Raw genomic sequence first — 18,196 nt, 5'->3', positions numbered from 1 at the left:
ACCTGGGCAAGGGGTTGAGTGGAGTGAAGCCTTCACCCTTTGAAGCTATTTCTATGAGTCCCTCTGCTCTGTAATATGCAGAGGCCCTGCTTGTCTTGGGGCTGGAAAGAGGACATGGGGAGACCTAGGGACTGGCTCACCAGTTGTTGACACCCCTCTTTAAAGGGGTAGTGTGACTTGTAGCAGGATGTGTGGATGGTCCTTAATCCTACAATACAGGTTTGTAATTATCAAGTACTATGCCTGACACCCCTTCCCATCTCTGAGAGAGCAGGACATAGGGCTAAGTCCCCTTCACCTAGGGCAGTTGGCTGGCAAACCCTAGAATCCCAGACTGCGTGAGCAGTAAGAGACCTTGAAGACTCTCTATCTCAGCTAACCCCCAACATTGTGCAAATGGGGGAACTGAGGCCCAGGAGCCATCAGGGGCAGCCCAAGCTCACAATGTGGGTTAGAGACCCACCAGGACCAGTTGGCAAGTTCTGTGCTCCAGGTAACGAGTGTGGAGTTGAGGTAGGTGAGGACAATGGAAAGGCTGCAGGAGTCTTATAGACCTGTCCTCCAGTCCTAGCTCTGCTACTTATTAGACAAGCCCCTCATCTCTGAGCCTTAGTTTCCTCATCTTCCTATCAGAATGAATCCTCAGTCTTAGAGTGGTGGAGAGTCAAATGATACCATGTCTTAGAGGGGTTGGTGCATAGTAGACCTTCAGTGAGGTTCACACCATTAAAATGTGGTCCTCCGTGGTCATTCACTTCTTGCATTGTTTCATTCGTTCACCAGACTTTTATTAAGCACTTGCTGTATGCCAGGCTGTAAGCTGCAGATGCAGACATGATTCAGGAGCATTTTTGCCTTCAAGGAGCTCGCAGTGCAGGAGGCGATACCAGATTTGTTGGGCGTGGGGATGGGGATGGGTTGGGGAGCGGTGAATTAAAGCATCTCGTGCCCCTGAGGGTCAGAGAAATGGTCACAGAAGAAATGACATTAGAGTGGGGCCACTGGACTGAGCAGGAGTTTCCCAAGCCGTCAAGGAGAGGGAGGACATCCCAGGCAGAGAAAACAGCACATGCAAGGTCAGGAATGTCTAAAATTTCCATGTTCTAGGGACCCCCCAAAAAGACTTTTGTATGTGGCTTCAAGGTGGGAGGCCGATGAGGAGCTGGTAGGACAGGAACAGCCTAAGGATCAGGACAAGGGGCTTGGGTTTTATCCCACTTTGGATTTTCCTGTATACTCAGAGACAAGGGTCTCAGGGAGACCTCTTGGAGGGTGGCCCCAGAGAAGCCTGGGAAGGGAGAGGGAAAGGGGAAAAAGAGAGGTTGATAAAGAATAGTTCTCCTGGCAGCTAGGGCTGTGGACAAGCGGGAACCCTGAGTGACAGGAGAACACACACACAACTGAGAGTTATGGCACGGAGAGGTTGAGAAGGTTGGGTGTTCATCCACCAATTCTCCATCTCTTTTGGGTTGAATTCTCCATCTATTTGGGGGACCATCAGCTCTCTGATATTTCCCGCTTGTCCTCTGCATAGACTGAGCTTGCTCCTACAGGCAGTCATGGGCCTTTGCAGGTGTGGTTTGAGTATCCTGGGGATCTGAGTGGGGTTACTGTGGCATCTGCTACAATTTCATCCTAACTCGTTTTGTGGGGGGAAAGGACCAGCAAACACCCTTGCCAGGGAACATCAGCCTGAAGTGTAAGGGGCCCCCGAGTGCTGCTTGTGCAACTCAAACTTCCCTTTCTTCAGGCATCCACTACTGAGGCTTCTGTCCAGTCACCCTGGGTCATGTCAAGCTGGCTCAGATGATTAAATGATTCCCAGAAGTCTGCAGTTGGTTTGTTTGGTTTTTTTTTAATTATTAATAATTTTTTGGACTAGCTAATATATTTGCATGGGTAGAAATTCTAAAGACTCAATGCAATGTGGTATTCTGGATTGGATCCTGAAACGGAAAAGGACATTAATGGAATTGGTGAATTGCGAATAAAGCCTGGCGTTTAGTTAATAGTAATGTACTAATGTTAATTTCTGAGTTTTGACAAAAGTACCATTGTTATGTAAAATGTTAGCATTAGGGGAAACTGGGTGAAGGTTATATGAGAGCTCTCTGTACTCTGCAACCTGAAGTAAGCTAAGATCATTCCAAAATAAAAGACTTTGGGCCTCCCCTGGTGGCGCAGGTGGTTGAGCACCGCGCTGTGAAGCTGTCCGCAGCCTCTGCAGCGCAGGTTTGATCCCCGCATGCCATCGAGGGTCCCACATGGTGAGCAGACCTCTCCTGTCGCGCCCGCTGCTCCCCTCAGCAGTGTATTTCGTCAGTCTGCCTGGCCTGTACCCCGGTTCTTGTATAAATAAATAAATGAATCTTTTAAAAAAAAAATAGAAAAAACATAAAATAAAAGCCTTTTTTTTAATTCTAAAGAATTTAGAATGGAATTTTAGATGGAATTTTTTCCATCAACCCTGTTCCTAGTTTTGGGGTACTCTTCCAGAGATAAGCAAATATGGATGATATTCTTTTGCACTCATTTTTATATGATTGGTTCCATTCTGTAGCAGCAACCATGGGTGTCCTGGCCCCTGCCACCTCAAACCACTGTCTGGTTCATGCTGACTTCATTCTTCTGGAAGCATCTACAGGAGGGTGGAAATACTGGGGAGTTAATGCCCCACCATAGCCGTAGGCCATTGTGGAAGTGGGTAGAGAATAAACACGCAAGCTCCCTGGGGAAACTCAGATGTGTGTTCTACCCCAGCAGGACTGAGCACAGTTGCCCACATTCTTTTTTTTTTTTTTTTTTTTTTAATTTTTTTTTTTTTAATTTTTTTTTTAAATTTTTTTTTTTTTTTTTTAAAGAGGCATGTTTATTTATTTATTTATTTGTTTGTTTGTTTATACATGCACTGAGTACAGTCAGAAGCGCGGGAGGGTGAGAGAATTCACCAGAGCCAGAGCGGGGAGCAGAGCAGGCAGAAGGACTGAAGTACACTGCTGAGGGGAGCAGAGGGCGGCAGGAGAGGTCTGCGCGCCATGTGGGACCCTCCTCCGGTGGCCGGGGAGCAGCCGGGGATCGAACCGGCGCCGCAGAGGCCGCGGGCAGCTTCGCAACCCAGCGCTCAACCTCTGCGCCACCAGGGAGGCCCTGCCCACATTCTTTTTTGCCTGTCCTTATTTCTCACTCCCTCCCTGTGTTTCCTGGGATCATATCCCAAATAGACTCAAACCCTTGTCTAGGGGTCTGCTTCTGAGAGAACCCAAAGTAAGGCAGATATATCATCCTGTTCCACCCTTTGCTGTTCTCACCTAATGGTATATTTTGGAGAGATCTTCATGTCAGTACCCTTAGGGCTCCCTTGTCCTTTTTTTCACAGCTGCATAGTATTCCCTAGTGTGCTAAATCATGATTTATTTGTCTAGTCTCCTGATAGACATTTGGGCTGTTCTCAGACTTTTGTTAGTACAAGTTTTCAGAATACAAGCTTTCAAAAAGAACCCTGCACACCTTCCCATATATAAATAAGGAAAGGCTACTGATAATTCTGAGAAGTGGAATTATTGGTACCAGTGGCCTTTGGGGCCCTGCTCTATTTTGATGGCAGGTGGCCTACATTTTAAATATAGAATCTTAGAGACTATCTTAATATAGATTAAGGCCCTCCATGATCTAACCCTAGATGTCTGCCTCCCCCTTCCTCTCAAAGTGCACCCCTCACCACATAGACAACTTGCTGTCTCTAGCACTCCTTCCATAATCATCTGTAACTGTGGTTTGTCACTGCTTTTCCCTTTTATGAAATGTTCTCTATACCTTTATTTATTGAAATCTTACTCAGAGATCTGGCTGAAATGCCACCTCTTCTAAGGAGCCTTCCTGGTGCCCCAGTGAGTATTAATCCCACCTTTCACTGGACTGCATACCCTGGATTTCACAATTGCTGGAATTTATTTTTATGTTTTGTCTAATTGCCATGTGTCTCTCTGCCTTCTGTGCTTGGCCACATGCTCTCTAAGGGCTAGAACCGTCTGAGTCACAGAGCAGGCCCTATAAATGTTGGAAGAATTGAATTAAATGTCCTGGCAATTGCTGCATTCTGACCATTTTGTACTGCTGTTTGCCAACACAACCTTCCTGGATGGTCCCTCAGCGGGAGCCAGAATGAAACAAGTCGAGGCAGGTGATATTCAGGGCTGCCTGCCTCACAGTCAGAGCTCTGAAGCCAGACAGCAGAGCAGTGTGGCCCCTGAATGACCTCCCCCTAATAGCCCTCCCCCAGCAAGGTTACCAGGTGGTTAGAGGTTGTGTCCCCTTCACGCAGCCCAATCTCAGAGCTCTGTGAGGGGGCGGCAGAAGGGGCATTGTCATCTAGAAGCTGAGAGGTAGCTCAGGAAGGTGACTGGGGACACAGGCTCTGGAACCAAACCAAATCCTAGCTCCCCCACATCCTACCTGTGTGACCTTGGGCAAGTCACTGTTCTTTGTGCCTCAATAAAATGGGACACATGATAAGATGCATTTCAGAAGGCTAATTTGAGGATTCAAAGAGAGAGTTCATGTACAGTGCTTATGTATAGGTAGGAAGCACTTGATAGGTAAGCTTCAGGAGGGTTTTGAAAAGCTCCTTGAGGGACCTGTAGCAACTATAGCTCCCCTTTATCAAGCACCTACTGGTAACTGTACTGGACACTCTGATTGACTGAAGCTCCAAAATACCTACAGGTGAAGTATCTTAATTTTATTAAATATGGTAGGTTACACATAAAATTTACCATTTTAACCTCAAAAGTGTAGAATTCAGTGGCAGTAGTACATTCACAGGGTTGTGCAGCCATCGCCTATTTATTTCTACAACTCTTTCATCGCCCCTAAGAGAAACCATGTACCCATTAAACAATCATGGCTCACGCCCCTTCCTTCCATCTCCTGGTCACCACTAGTCTATTTTCTGTTTCTATTATAATTTTTCTATTCTGGACATTCATATGAATGGAATAATATAGTATGTGGACTTTGATGTTCTTTCACTTAGCATAATTGTTTTCAAAGTTCATCCCTGTCACCTGTACCAGCACCTCATTCCTGTTTATGGCTCAATAGTATTCCATGAAATAGCGAGCAAATTATCTTATGCATACTTCCCCGGACGTGCTGACTGACCCACATTACGGTCACACCGCTGGTCATACTCAAGTCAACTGGCATCCAAAACATGTTTTCTCTCCACTTCAGTGCCGCTAATTGTCAAACACACTCCCATCCAGTTAGTCCTGTTGGCCCCACACAAGTTGGGATCGTCATCTCTATTTCCAAATGAGAAAACTGAAGTTGGGGGGGTCCCCTCAGGTGAGTAAGCCAAGACTGAGGGTCCCAGCCACTATGAGAGCACAGTAACAAATACTTGAAGTGGCTGTGAGAGGAGAGGGTGGTTATTGAGGTCTCTTCAGACCCTGCTGGGATGGGAAGGGGAGATGAACCCTGCCTGCCATTTTCCCAGCCCTATAGTTGTCCCAGTGTGACCTGGGCAGTGGATCATGGGGCTGATGGGCACTGGCTCTGCCGACTGTCCCCCACTGTCCATCCCAGAGTGGTTTTTTGGCTTTTGTTCATTAGCAAAAAGGCATTTCTGTTGACCAGCACCTCTGCCAAGCATGGCCTGGCTGCTGACTCTGCAGCCTGAGCAGTGGGGTTCTAGGACACAGCAAACAGAGTGTCAGGAGACCTGAGCCCCTCACAGGCTCCACCTGCTGTGTGGCCTTGGGTGAGTCCCAGCCCCTGCCTGAGCCCAGTTAGCAAAGCATAGCATGAGCAGTCTGAATGAGACAAGTTCCATGCTGAACAACACTCCACAATTCATGGACTTTTGAGGGGACTGCCAATGGCTGAGACCCCATCTCTGTCCACCCCCCCACCCCCAGCCCAAGTAAGTATCATGGGCATCATAGGTAGTGGCCAAGATGTAGGCCAGGGCTGCCCATAGAACTGTCTGTGCTGATGATATGATCCATGGCCGCACTGTGCTTCTGGTAGCCACTGGGCTGGTGTGGCCTTTGATTACTGGCAGTGTGGTTACAGCAAGTGAGAAACTGAATTTCCATTTGTACTTAATTCTACTTAAGTTTAACCAAACCCAGATCTAGACAGTTGAGTTCTGGAAACATAAAGAGGGGTAAGGGATACTCAGCCCTTATTGGCTTGAGACCTCCATAGAGCACTGGCCTAGGAATGTGAGTCCAGAGCCTGGGTTTAAATCCCAGCTGCTACCAACATGCTGTGTCATTCTGGCCAAATTCCATTCCCTCTCTGAACGTCTAAGAGGCTAAACAAGAATGGTGCCCAGTCATTTCTGCCTCCAGAGCCCACACTCCCTCTGGCACCCTGAGTTCCTCCTGTGGCCCAGCCCCATCAATAAGGATAGTAACAGTGAATACTTGTAGAAATGCTTACTGTGCCAGGGGTGTGCCAAGCCATTTACCTGTCTCTCCTAGCCACCCTTTGAAACCCTAGACTCAAGGAGGTTCGGTAACTGACTCATATGTCAACCCTTATGTCACCACTCATGCATCAACATTTGCAAGTGCCAACTCTGTGCTGGGGCCTTCTTCTGGACAGAGGATCACTCATGACTGTTGGCAATTCCTTAGAGTTTTACTTCCCATCACAGGGAAACCCAGAGGAAGCCTTACCCTGACTGGCAAGGTCAGGGAAGACTTCTTGGAGGAAGGGATATCTCTCTTCTGAGTTTCAAGAATATTAAGCATGGACAGAGGCTAGAGATAGAACATGTTCAGGAAGGTTCTGGGCAATGGAAACACCAGCCCAGACTATGTGGGACCCAGACATAGAGAAGAAGCAAGAAAGGGGACTGTGGCAGCCCAACGATTAACTCCCTCTCCTTCTGTAGGTCAGCCCCAGCCCTCTTCAGCTCCTCTCCCTTTGCGGCTCTGTCTGTCTGACTATCTCATTCATTTAGTATTTAGTGTCAGAAACATAACTTGAATGAGGAGGCCAGCATGGCTGTATCAGGGTAAGGAAACTGGAGTTTAGCCTGACGGTCAGAGGAGACCTTGAAGGGGTGTAAGGGAACTACAGAGGGATTCTATTTGGGGGCTCTTTTAAAAGGGTGATTATGTGGCTCTAGTAGCCTTTGTAGTTATTTTGTTCTGATGCTCTAGGTCATGCTATCATTTCTGTATCTACCACGCCAAGATGTGTGACCCTTTGACCTCCAAAGCTTTAACTGAGACCAGGAAGATTTATATTCCTGCTAGGCATCCCTGTCCCCACTGGACCCCAACTCTGTACTCCCTCACTCCAGAGGCAGTGCAGCACCCACATCCCAGGCCCTGTGTTCAGAGTTCACAGAAATTTGGCTTCAAGGGAAGGAGAGGACCCAAGATGGAAACCCTATCAGCCTTACATCCCAAGCAGTCCATCTAGGGATATCTGCTTGAGCCATCACTTGCTGTTTTGTTGACCAAACAACCAGTTGATAGAATGTCATGCTTTTCAAACAGTTGCTATGGACACCGACTTAGGCTGAAAACAATTTGGACCTTGAATCCATCAGGATAATGGATCCATCGTAGATGAAAAGGATACTGGAACCTCAGCCCAGTGGGCAAGGCCGTGGAATGTGGGCTCAAGGGACATACTGAGTCACACCCCCATCAGCTGTGGGCCTAGAGTAGGTGACGTGAGCCACCTGAGCTGCTTTTTCTCCTCTAACTTGAGTGTATTCATTACTTATTTCTGCATAAAAAATATCAAAACTTGACAGCAGCTTAAAACAATAAGTATGTATTACCTCACACATTTCTGAGAGTCAGGAACCCAGGAGCAGTCCAGGTGGGTGGTTCTGGCCCAGGGTCTCTCATGACTTTGCCATCTGGTTCATCAGCTAGGGCTGCAGTCACTTGAAGTCCTCACTAGGGCTGGTTAGCGCTGGTTAGCAGGTTAGCGCTGACTGTGAGCAAGAGGCTTCAGCACCTCCCCATGTGGACCTGCTTGAGTGTCCTTGGCAGCTGACTAACCCTGGGGCCAGTGACCCAGAAGAGCAAGGCAGCAGTGACTTTTCTGCCCTGCCTACCAGTCATTTCCACAATGTCTTGTAAGTTACACAGTCAACCCTGCTCATGTTGGAGTGGGGGGTGGGCACACAAGGATGTAGGTACAGGGAGGTGGGGATCGCCAGAGTTGAAGGCTGACCACCAGCATGGATTCATCATTTCCACCAGGAAGAGCTTCAGTAAGGATTAAATGAGCTCACATATAGAAGTGCCTGGTATACCGTGAGCACTGCATGCAGTAAAGGTATACAGTAAAGGATCTCTGTGATTAGCTTGAGCTGATAATGTACCACCCTGCAGCTGCCTCCCTTTCCGGTTCATTTCCAGGCACCCTCAAGACCCTCTGCCACTTTCACTTAGCGCAAGCAATGAGTCAGTCCTGCATCCAGGCCCTGTGTGACTGCTGGTGACAGACCTTATCTTTGTTGTTCCAACCTCCATCAGACATAAATAAGGGTGTGGAGCAGAAAGGGCTGGCAAGTGAGCGACTGCTTTGGACAGAGGCCGTACTGGCCTCTCTGCAGAGATAGCCTGTGTGCTGAGACCTGAATGAAGTGAAGGTAGTTATGTGCTCAGAGGGTGCAGATCATCTCCAGTAACCAGACTGATAAGGGCAAAACCCCAAAGACAGGAACTAACGATCATGCTCCAGGAAGTGGAGGCTCAAGGGAGCAGTGGCAGCAAATGAGGCTGGAAAAAAGCAGGAAGAAGTAAGAAGACTGGCTGAGTTTAAGGGTCTTGGGAGTTGTCATCTGCAGGAGAGACAATTGGAGCCTGGCCCCGGGCAGGGCATGGAGGTGGTAGGATTCCAGGATATGTTATAGGTGGAGTTGTGTTTGTAGGATTTGCTGTTGAATGGAATGTAGAGGGTGAGAGAGGAGTCAAGGATGGTTCCAAGGTGTCTGACCTGCGCGAACAGGAGGATCCTATTGTCGTGAATCGGGGCAGACTGTGGGAAGAACAAATCAGGGTGGATGAGAGATCAGGCATTTGATTTTGGGCCTGTCAGACATCAACCTGAGATGTCAAGGAAGCAGTTAAAGATATGAGTTGGTGGGCCTCCCCGGTGGCGCAGCGGTTGAGCGCTGGGTTGCGAAGCTGCCCGCAGCCTCTGCAGCGCCGGTTTGATCCCCGGCTGCTCCCCGGCCACCGGAGGAGGGTCCCGCATGGCGCGCAGACCTCTCCTGCCGCCCGCTGCTCCCCTCAGCAGTGTACTTCGGTCCTTCTGCCTGCTCTGCTCCCTGCTCTGGCTCTGGTGAATTCTCTCACCCTCCCGCACTTCTGACTGTACCCAGTGCTTGTGTAAATAAATAAATAAATCTTAAAAAAAAAAAAAAGATATGAGTTGGTGTTTGAGATTGGGTGGAAGATGTAAATTTAGGAGTTGTCAGATAACGTATTGTTTAAAGCCATGAATCTGGATGAGATCAGCAGGAGAGAGTGTGTAGACAGAAGCACCCAGTTCTTCTGTGTTTAGAGGTCAGAGGAGGAGAAGCCAGCAAGAGATGGAGTAGGTGTTGCAAGAGATTTAGGAGAGTGGGAAGAAACAAGTCACAGGAGCCTGGCCTGCCTCTCTCTACCTCTACCTGTACCCAGCCACCAATAAGACTCTGAGACCCAAAAAAGCTCGTCCTTACCCCTCTACACATCATCCCTTCAGAGTCCTAAGGAAGTGACAGTGTCCTCCATGGACTTCTGTGAACATCCCCCCCAGTGTTCGGCCATTCACCCACATCATTTGCAGGCTTTCATCACTGTACTCATCCTCCCCTGTGCTCTCTCTAGTTGTCTGTGTCTCTGTTACCAACAAGGCTCAGCATTCAGTAGGACCATCTCCTTCTTTCATTTAGATTCTCTGTCTCTGTTACCAACAAGGCTCAGCATTCAGTAGGACCATCTCCTTCTTTCATTTAGATTCTCTGTCTCTGTTAATGCAACTTTAGACAAAACCAGCCTCTCTGGTAGCACTAAATACAGAAGGTATGAGTGGCGAATAGTGAGGGATTGGATTCATTTAAAGAGGGACTGTCAGTAATGGAAATGGGGTTGGTGATATCTGAAAGGGGGTTGGGGGTTACATCAGCAAGGCTCTTGGTTGTCACACCAAGAAATTAGGACTTAGGAGCAGGAGGGATCCACAGAAGTTTCTAGATTAGGGGACTTATGCAGTCAGGTGAGTTTTGCTTCAGAAAGAGCTATGATGGATTCTGTTTCTGGCCTCGTCCCTAATTAGCTCTTACATGCTCACAGGCCAATTCTGGCTCCAGGGTGAACTGGATAGGGCAAGGAGGCCCCACTCTGTGTAGGTGGGAGTAGTGGCTGCAGACACTAAGGCATCACAGAGCAGGGAAGCCTCCTAGGGAGACAGCAGCTCTACTGGTTCCTCCATGTTTCCATGAGGGCAATGAGGCTTATATTAATGAGAGGTAATTATGGGCACACGGATAGGCCTAAGTATAGCTCAGAGACAAAGGCAGTGCGAGGCAGCCAGCTGCTTCTCCTGCAAGGCTGAGGCCTGCCTATTTTAAGACCTCCCCAAGGTGAGGCTTCTGTCACCCCTGGATGTTGGGTGACTAGGGTTCAGAGCCAGAGAGTTCAGAGGGAGTCAGTGTGATCAGATACCCAGACCACCCTCTTTCAAACCCCTACTGCCAAGAGGTAGAAACTGAGGCCATAGAAGGAAGGAACCAACCCGAGGTCACGACAAGGAAAGGGCAGAGCCAGGATTTTAGTCCATATTCACCTACAAACACTTTCTACTACACTATGAGCATCCCCGCCCTGGAAGCCATGGCCTTGCCTGTGCCCAAGTACACTGGAGCAAGGAGGGGAGCATGACTGATAGTCGTCAAGCACCTGAGTGCCAGATGTCTACATGACATCACAGTTAAGTGAGGATCTTCACCCCATATTATAGAAGAGGAAATGGAGGCTTAGAAGGAATAGTCAAATTGTTGAATGTCCTGGGATAAGGAGGGAAAGAAGTAGAACCTAGTTGTGTCCTGTTATCTGTCAGGTTCCCCAGGAAACATGCTCTGAGGTTTACATGTGACAGGTGAGGGGTGTGGCATTGGGGGGAGGGAGGGGATGAACATAGAGATGTTGTCACAACAGAATTCTCAGCTAATCCTTCAGGAACTCAGGAACTGGGATGGTCCTTTTGCTCTGAATTGGGGCAAAGGTACCAGGCTATGGTGCCAGCATATCAACCCGGTACTGGACACAAGCTGCCCCTGGGGAAGGAGTGTAACCTTGGGTGGGGCATCTCCCTTTGGCTGAGAGCCAGGTTCTGGCAGGTACCCAGCTGTGAACTGTCAGCAGCCAGGGCTCTTGGCAACTGGAGACTGGAGCACCTCAGTCCTAAATGGGAGACTTGGGCAGCCACCACAGCACCCACTGCACGTCCTTTCCCAGAATGCTCATTCCTGTCCCCCTCACCCCTTCAGATAAGAACCAACTCCTGCTCCACAAGGAGGTTATGGGAACATGGACCAATGTTTTGTTTTTTTTTTTAAGATTTATTCATTTATTTATTTAAATATTTATTTATACATGCACTGGGTACAGTCAGAAGTGCGGAAGGGTGAGAGAATTCACCAGAGCCAGAGTGGGGAGCAGAACAGGCAAAAGGACTGAAGTACACTGCTGAGGGAAACAGAGGGCGTGGCAGGAGAGGTCTGCGCGCCATGTGGGACCCTCGCCCAGTGGCCGGGGATCGAACCAGCACTGCAGAGGCTGTGGGCAGCTTCACAGCCCAGAGCTCAACCGCTGCACCACCAGGGGAGGCCCATGGACCCATGTTCTTGATGGAGCTAACAGGCCAGGGGCGGGAAGGGGGAAGGAGGAAGGGGCGGCCATCAGTGCTAGTGAGGAAGGCAAAAGTGAGTGTCCATTCCACCAAAGCTGAAAAACACTACCTATCAAAAATCTGTAGGAAAAGACAAAACTAGCAGGCAAACTATAAATCTGAGGCATTCAGCTGAGGAGCAGGAGGGAGGGGGATCAAAACGGGGAAGGAAAGAACACAAGAGTCTATGGTGACAGTTCATGGTGTCTTGGTGGTGGTAATTTTATGGGGATTACACTTGAGAGGAGAATGAAAAACGATTTTAAAATATATAAATAAAAATATTAAAAAACCTATAGGGACAAAATATTTGCAGGTCATATCTGATAAATGTCTAATGCCCATAATATACAAGGAACTCATAAAACTTAACAACAAAAATGACAACCACCCAGTTAAAAAATGGGCAAAGGACATAAACTAACATTCTTCCAGAGAAGATATACAAATGGCCAATAAGCACGTGAAATGATGCTCAACATAATTAGTCAACAGAGAAATGTAGATCAAAACCACAATGAGACACCAGTCACACCTACTAAGATGGACATAATAAATAAAAAAGGAAAAAAATAACAAATATTGGGGAGGATATGGAGAAATTGGAATTCCCTAACATTGCTGGAGGGAATGATGTAGCCACTGTGGAAAACAGTTTAGAAGGTTCCTCAAAAGGTTAAACATAGAATTACCAAATGACCCAGCTATGCTGTGTGTGCGAGTATGTGCATGGATATGTGTGTGTGTGTGTGTGTGTGAGAGAGAGAGAGAGAGAGAGAGAGAGAGACTCAGCAGTTCCATTCCTGGGTGTATCCAAAAGAATTGAAAGCAAGGACTCAAATAGATATTTGCATGCCAGTGCTCATTGTAACATCCATAATAACCAAAAGGTAGAAACAACCCAATGTCCATCAGATGAATGGACAAAGAAAATGTGCTGTCTACCTAAAATGAAATATTATTCAACCACTAAAAGGAATGAAGTTCTGATACATGCTCCAACATGGATAAACCTTGAAAATGCATTAAGTGAAATAAACCAGACACAAAAAGAAAATGTATGATTCCAGTTACATGAACTATCTAGAATAGGCAAATTCATAGAGACCAAAAGTAGATTAGAAACTACCAGGGTCTGGGGGAAGGAGGAGAGTAAGGAGTTATTGCTTACTGGTTAGATTTTCTGTTTGGGGTGTGAAAAGTTTGGACGTAGATAATAGTGGTGGTTTACAACAAATGGTCAAAATGGCAGATTTAAGTTATGTATATTATACCACAATAAAAATGAAGCCATTGGGAAATAAGTAAATCCATAGAGACAGACTGAAATCCATGGAAAAGTGATTGGCAGTTGCCAAGGCTGGAAAGAAGTGGGAAACGGAGTGACTGCTTATTGGATATAGAGCTTTTCCTTGGCATTCTGCAAATGTTATGCAACTAGTTGGAAGGAGTGGATACACAGCATTGTGAATTGTATGCTTTAAAGTGGTTAGCTTATGCTATGTGAAAAAATTACAGTTTTTTTATTTTTTAAAGGGAGAATAACCTATGGAGAAATAAAATCGATGGTATGAAGCCAAGTAGGTACTCAGGGGGAAAATATGCCTTTCCCATGGACACATTTTTAGACTAGCAGAAAGTCATAAGATAAATAAATTATGTTTCCAACTCACAAAGATGGGCAAAGGGTTAAAGGAAGGAGAATATTCTGGACCCCAACTTTGGGAGTGGGTCATGGGAGATGGATTTGATGTTTGAGAACTATACTGAAATACACTGCTGAGGGGAGCAGCAGGCAAGACAGGAGAGGTCTGCTGTGCCATGTGGGTTAGCTCCCTGCCCAGGCCGGGATTGAACTCGTGCTGCAGTGGCTGGCAGTAGCTTGATAGCGCCGTCTTTAACCCCTGGAGGTGGGATATTTACACGCCAACCCACCAACAGGAACAGGTGCTAGTTGAGAGCTGCTGCCAGGTCAGGGGGTCACTAATCCTCCTGCAGATCTTGCTGGCCATGTATGAGTGAAGCAGCATTTAGCTGCTAAAGAGAGCCCCCTGCAGGGTTGCAGATGCTAACAGTTGGAAGTCAGTCATTGGCTATCACAGTGGTGAGACCACAGGAGATGCAGGTGGGATCCCCATGGCCACAGCTGTACCAGTCAGGCTCTTGTTGAAAGAGACGGAAATCCAGCTGAAACTTAAGCAGAAAGACTCTTGCCTCACATATATAAGACAACAGGAAAGATCTTAACGAAGGACTCCAGGCTGACACTTGCCAAGCACAGGAATACTGATAGAAAGAAGGGTGCCTCTTTCCCCAGAGTTCAGCCATAACCCCGGGCCAACACCCACTCACTGACTAGCAAGGATCCTGTCTCCATCTCTGAGCCAATCCATACTCAAGGATACCAGGCTTTGATTGGCCAGGCTTGGGTCCTGTGGGAACCCTGGGGTTCTGGGGTAGAGCCGGCTCCACCTACACCAGAATCATTTGCCAGAAACAGTGGGGGCTGTTACTTGGGGGAAGGACACAGAAGGTTAGCAGAAGGAAGAATTCAAAGAAGGCGTGCGGGTGTTTGGCTTGAGACCCACTGGGTGACATTGAAATATTTTACTGCAACAGAGTCATTATGGGCCTAACCAGAGTGCTGGGATGCACTGGCACTTAAGGAGAGAAGGACAGACATGTAGGCCCCAGAAGCCAGAGGAAGAGACTGAACCATGAGGGCCCTGTTACAGGAAGGACATCAGCTGGGAGATCACTTGTGGTCATTGAAGTATCTTGCCAGTCTCTGGAACTCTTCCTTTAAGGCAGCAGCTCCACTTTCCTTCTGTAATCCCAGAGGTATCTCCAAGGCAGGGGCCTACCTGTTTTCTTTACCAGTCAGGAAAAAGCCTCATTAGTCCAGACCACCAGGACTGGGCAGGTAGAGCCTTCCCTTCCAAGTCTGTAAGGTTTGTCCCCAGGGGACGGAGCCTGTGTCAGTACTCCACAGCTCACCCAGCATTTTCCCTCGCCTTCCCTGGCTCCCACCTCCTGGCCTCATTTGGCAGATGCACAACCAGGGAGGTGGCCCTGGGCCCAGGCACACACAGTCCTCCTGGGACAACCCTGGATTCCTGCTTTGGTAGCACCTGTGATGTGAAATGGAAACGGACTTCTCACTGGGACAATTGAGTGTAGCGTGCGCTGTGAGGGCAGGGCTCTGTAGCTGTCTTCTACTCTGGGGACCAACCCTCTCCACCTACAGCATTTCTAGGGAGTCGGGCCCCTGCTGAGTGAACGGTCTATGTTTGCAAACAGTGTTCTCAGTTTTCTGTAGCACTGGTTTTACGTGAGTGGGCATCAAGGACATATTGCCACACCCACAGTTCTCCAGCTGAACAGCCAAGGGGGCCAGGCCCTGGAGTCTTTTTTTTTTTTTTTTTTTTTAAAGATTTATTTATTTTATACAAGCATTGGGTATAGTCAGAAGCGCGGGAGGGTGAGAGAATTCACCAGAGCCAGAGCAGGGAGCAGAGCAGGCAGAAGGACCAAGGTACACTGCTGAGGGGAGCAGCGGGCGGCAGGAGAGGTCTGCGCACCACGTAGGACCCTCCTCCGGTGGCCGGGGAGCAGCCGGGGATTGAACCGGCGCTGCAGAGGCTGCGGGCAGCTTCGCAACCCAGCGCTCAACCGCTGCGCCACCGGGGAGGCCCAGGCCCTGGAGTCTTAAGATCACTGTGGCCCTCAGAGGATGTGAGAAGACCAAGAAAACAGGAGGAGTAGAAGGGATGTGGGGGTGGTTCAATATTTGCCTGTAATTGTCTTCGAGGAGAGATTTGCCCAGAGGGAGTTATCTAGGGTAGAAGAGGACCTTTGACTGTCCAGGACACTGAAGTTAGTGATTTCACCTTAGCTAGAACTGCTTCTCTCAGCCTCAGTTTCCCCATCTGTAAAAGGGAGCTAATGGCCCCCTATCTCATATGGCTGTTATGAGGGTCTGAAGATAAAGATGTCAGTCAGCAGACTTCCTCTCCAGGCTGGGGATAAATTCACTGACAAGCTGCTGGTGGAAGTAGAGACATTTCCAAGGAAGCAGCTCAGCCCCAGGACCTCGCTAAAGTGCCCTGGACTCCAGGAGTGGGCTCCATCAAGCTCCTGCAGGCAAGGAGGGACTGTGGCAAAGAAGAGGGAGAATTTGAGCCAGGTGGACTCTGGAAGTCTTTGAGCTTGGGAGGTTGAGGGCACTGATTATCTTGCAATTGACTGGGTCCCAGGAACTGTGAGATCCTTGTGGGTCTCGGGGCCAGCCAGCTGAGGGTAACAATTGCAGTTCCTCTCTGGAAGAGTAGGAAGAGCCTGGGTGCCAATCTGCCTCAGCCTCTGGACTCATTTTATGATCTTGGGGAAGGTCTTCCCTCTGAGAGCCTCAGTTTCCCTATCTATAAGATGGAAGTTTTGCCCAGTGTAGGGTGGGGTCTGGGGTTCTGCCTCAAAAGCTACTCTGAGGGGTAGGGAGGGTCTCAGATACCTGAATCCTTGCTTGGTGTAGTGGTATCTTAAGTGTTGTAACAAATGACCACATACTTAGTGGTTTAAAACAACACAGATTTATTATGTACAATGCTAGAGGTCAGAAGTCTCAAATGGGTCACAGGGCTGCATTCCTTCAGGAGGCTTATGGGGAGAATCTGCCTCCTTGATTCTCCCAGCTGCTAAGGGCTGCCCACATCCCTTGGCTCATGATCACTCAGACCTCTGCTCCAGACTCCATGTTTCCTTCTCTGACTTAGGCCCTTGCACCTATCCTCTTACAAGGACACGTGATTAAATTGCCCTGCTGGATAATCCAGGATAATCTCCCTATCTCAAGATTCTGAATCACATCTACAAACTGCGTTTTTTTTAAAGATTTATTTAGTTATTTATACAAGCACTGGGTACAGTCAGAAGCACGGGAGGGTGAGAGGATTCACCAGGGACAGAGTGGGGTACAGAACAGGCAGTCCGACGAAACACACTGCTGAGGGTAGCAGCGGGCGCAGCAGGAAAGGTCTGTGCGCCATGTGGGACTCTTGCTGGTGGCCGGGGATCGAACCGGCGCTGCAGAGGCTGCGGGCAGCTTCACAGCCCAGCACTCAACCGCTGTGCCACCAGGGGAGGCCCCAAACTGCCTTCTGACAATAATACAATCATAGATTCTGAGGATTAGGAACAGGAATCTTTGGGTGGGAGCCGTCGCTCTGCCCCCCACACTTGGCTTCAACCAGAGTCTGTCCACACTGACCTTGCCCAGCCCCTCTGGGAGCCCTTGCCCCTCACCTGCTCTGCTCCAGCCACACTGACTCATTGCACATCCTCAATAGGTCAGACACACAGGCCAGACCAAGCATTGGGGGACTACTAAGCAAAGCTTAGAAACTTCACTAACCTCCCCTCTGCTCTGTGGTACAGATGGGAAGACTGAGGTCCTGAAAAGGAAAGGGCCTGCCTAAGTTTGGAACTGGTGGTTCCAGGCTGGTCCTGACTAGAGGGACCCACTGTCCCATTTTGCAGATGGAGAAACTGAGGCACAGTGTACAGAAACTGAGGCACACACCTAACACCATCCTCTCTCCGGTGCATCCAGTCCTGACGATGTGCTCACGTTATTGACTGGCTGAGACCTCTCTTCCGCGGTGGCCATCACTGATTCATCCCAGTTAGAAATGATGGGCCAATGGGCTTGTTGGCCTTTCTGATGTCTGCAGCCCCAGCACCTAGCCCAGAGTTCACACTTGGTACACATTTGTTGAGGAACAGTGTGGGTGTAACAGAGGTTTGCATGTGATGTAACATTTGCTCTGCTAAAATAGAGTTGGACAGACCCAGGTAAGATGGGCCCCTGTCCTGGACCCTACTCTCTAGAACAACAAAGGTGGCATGGAGGACAGCAAGGGCCTCTCTGGCCTTCTTTTGACCTTGATCTTCCCTATGAGACAAGGAGTGTTCAGGAGCCAAGGGAACATTCCATCCAGAACTACACCCCCCCCCTTTGGCCCCACTCTGGATACTGGGCACCCTGGAATTTCCTATGCAAGGAATGACCTCAGGCCTGCATCCAGAGCCAGCATGGGATCTTCCCAGGGAGTGGCCTGCACTGCCAGTTGGACCATCCCTAGGGCCGAAGGATGGCTTTTTGGGGGGAAATGTGGAATAAACTTGAATGTGCTGGCTGGGGTGCACGCATGTGTGCCACTCCTCATAGTACAGAACAATCGGAGGTGAGAGGAATATGGAGGAGAGGCAGCTCCCCACCACC

The 18,196-nt window shown here is 48.6% G+C and overlaps 1 protein-coding gene across 2 annotated transcripts in view; it reads left to right on the top strand.

Moving 5' to 3' along the window:
* DLGAP4 (DLG associated protein 4) overlaps positions 1-18,196 on the top strand; it is a 131,928-nt gene that overhangs the window by 32,282 nt on the left and 81,450 nt on the right. The window lies entirely within an intron of this gene.

This window comes from Talpa occidentalis, unplaced genomic scaffold (genome assembly GCF_014898055.3).
Source record: "Talpa occidentalis isolate TD23 unplaced genomic scaffold, MPIMG_talOcc4v2.1 talOcc4.10, whole genome shotgun sequence".
Classification (NCBI taxonomy): Eukaryota; Metazoa; Chordata; class Mammalia; order Eulipotyphla; family Talpidae; genus Talpa; species Talpa occidentalis.
The sequence above is the reverse complement of the archived record's forward strand: the minus strand, read 5'-3'. Positions and strand labels throughout refer to the sequence as shown.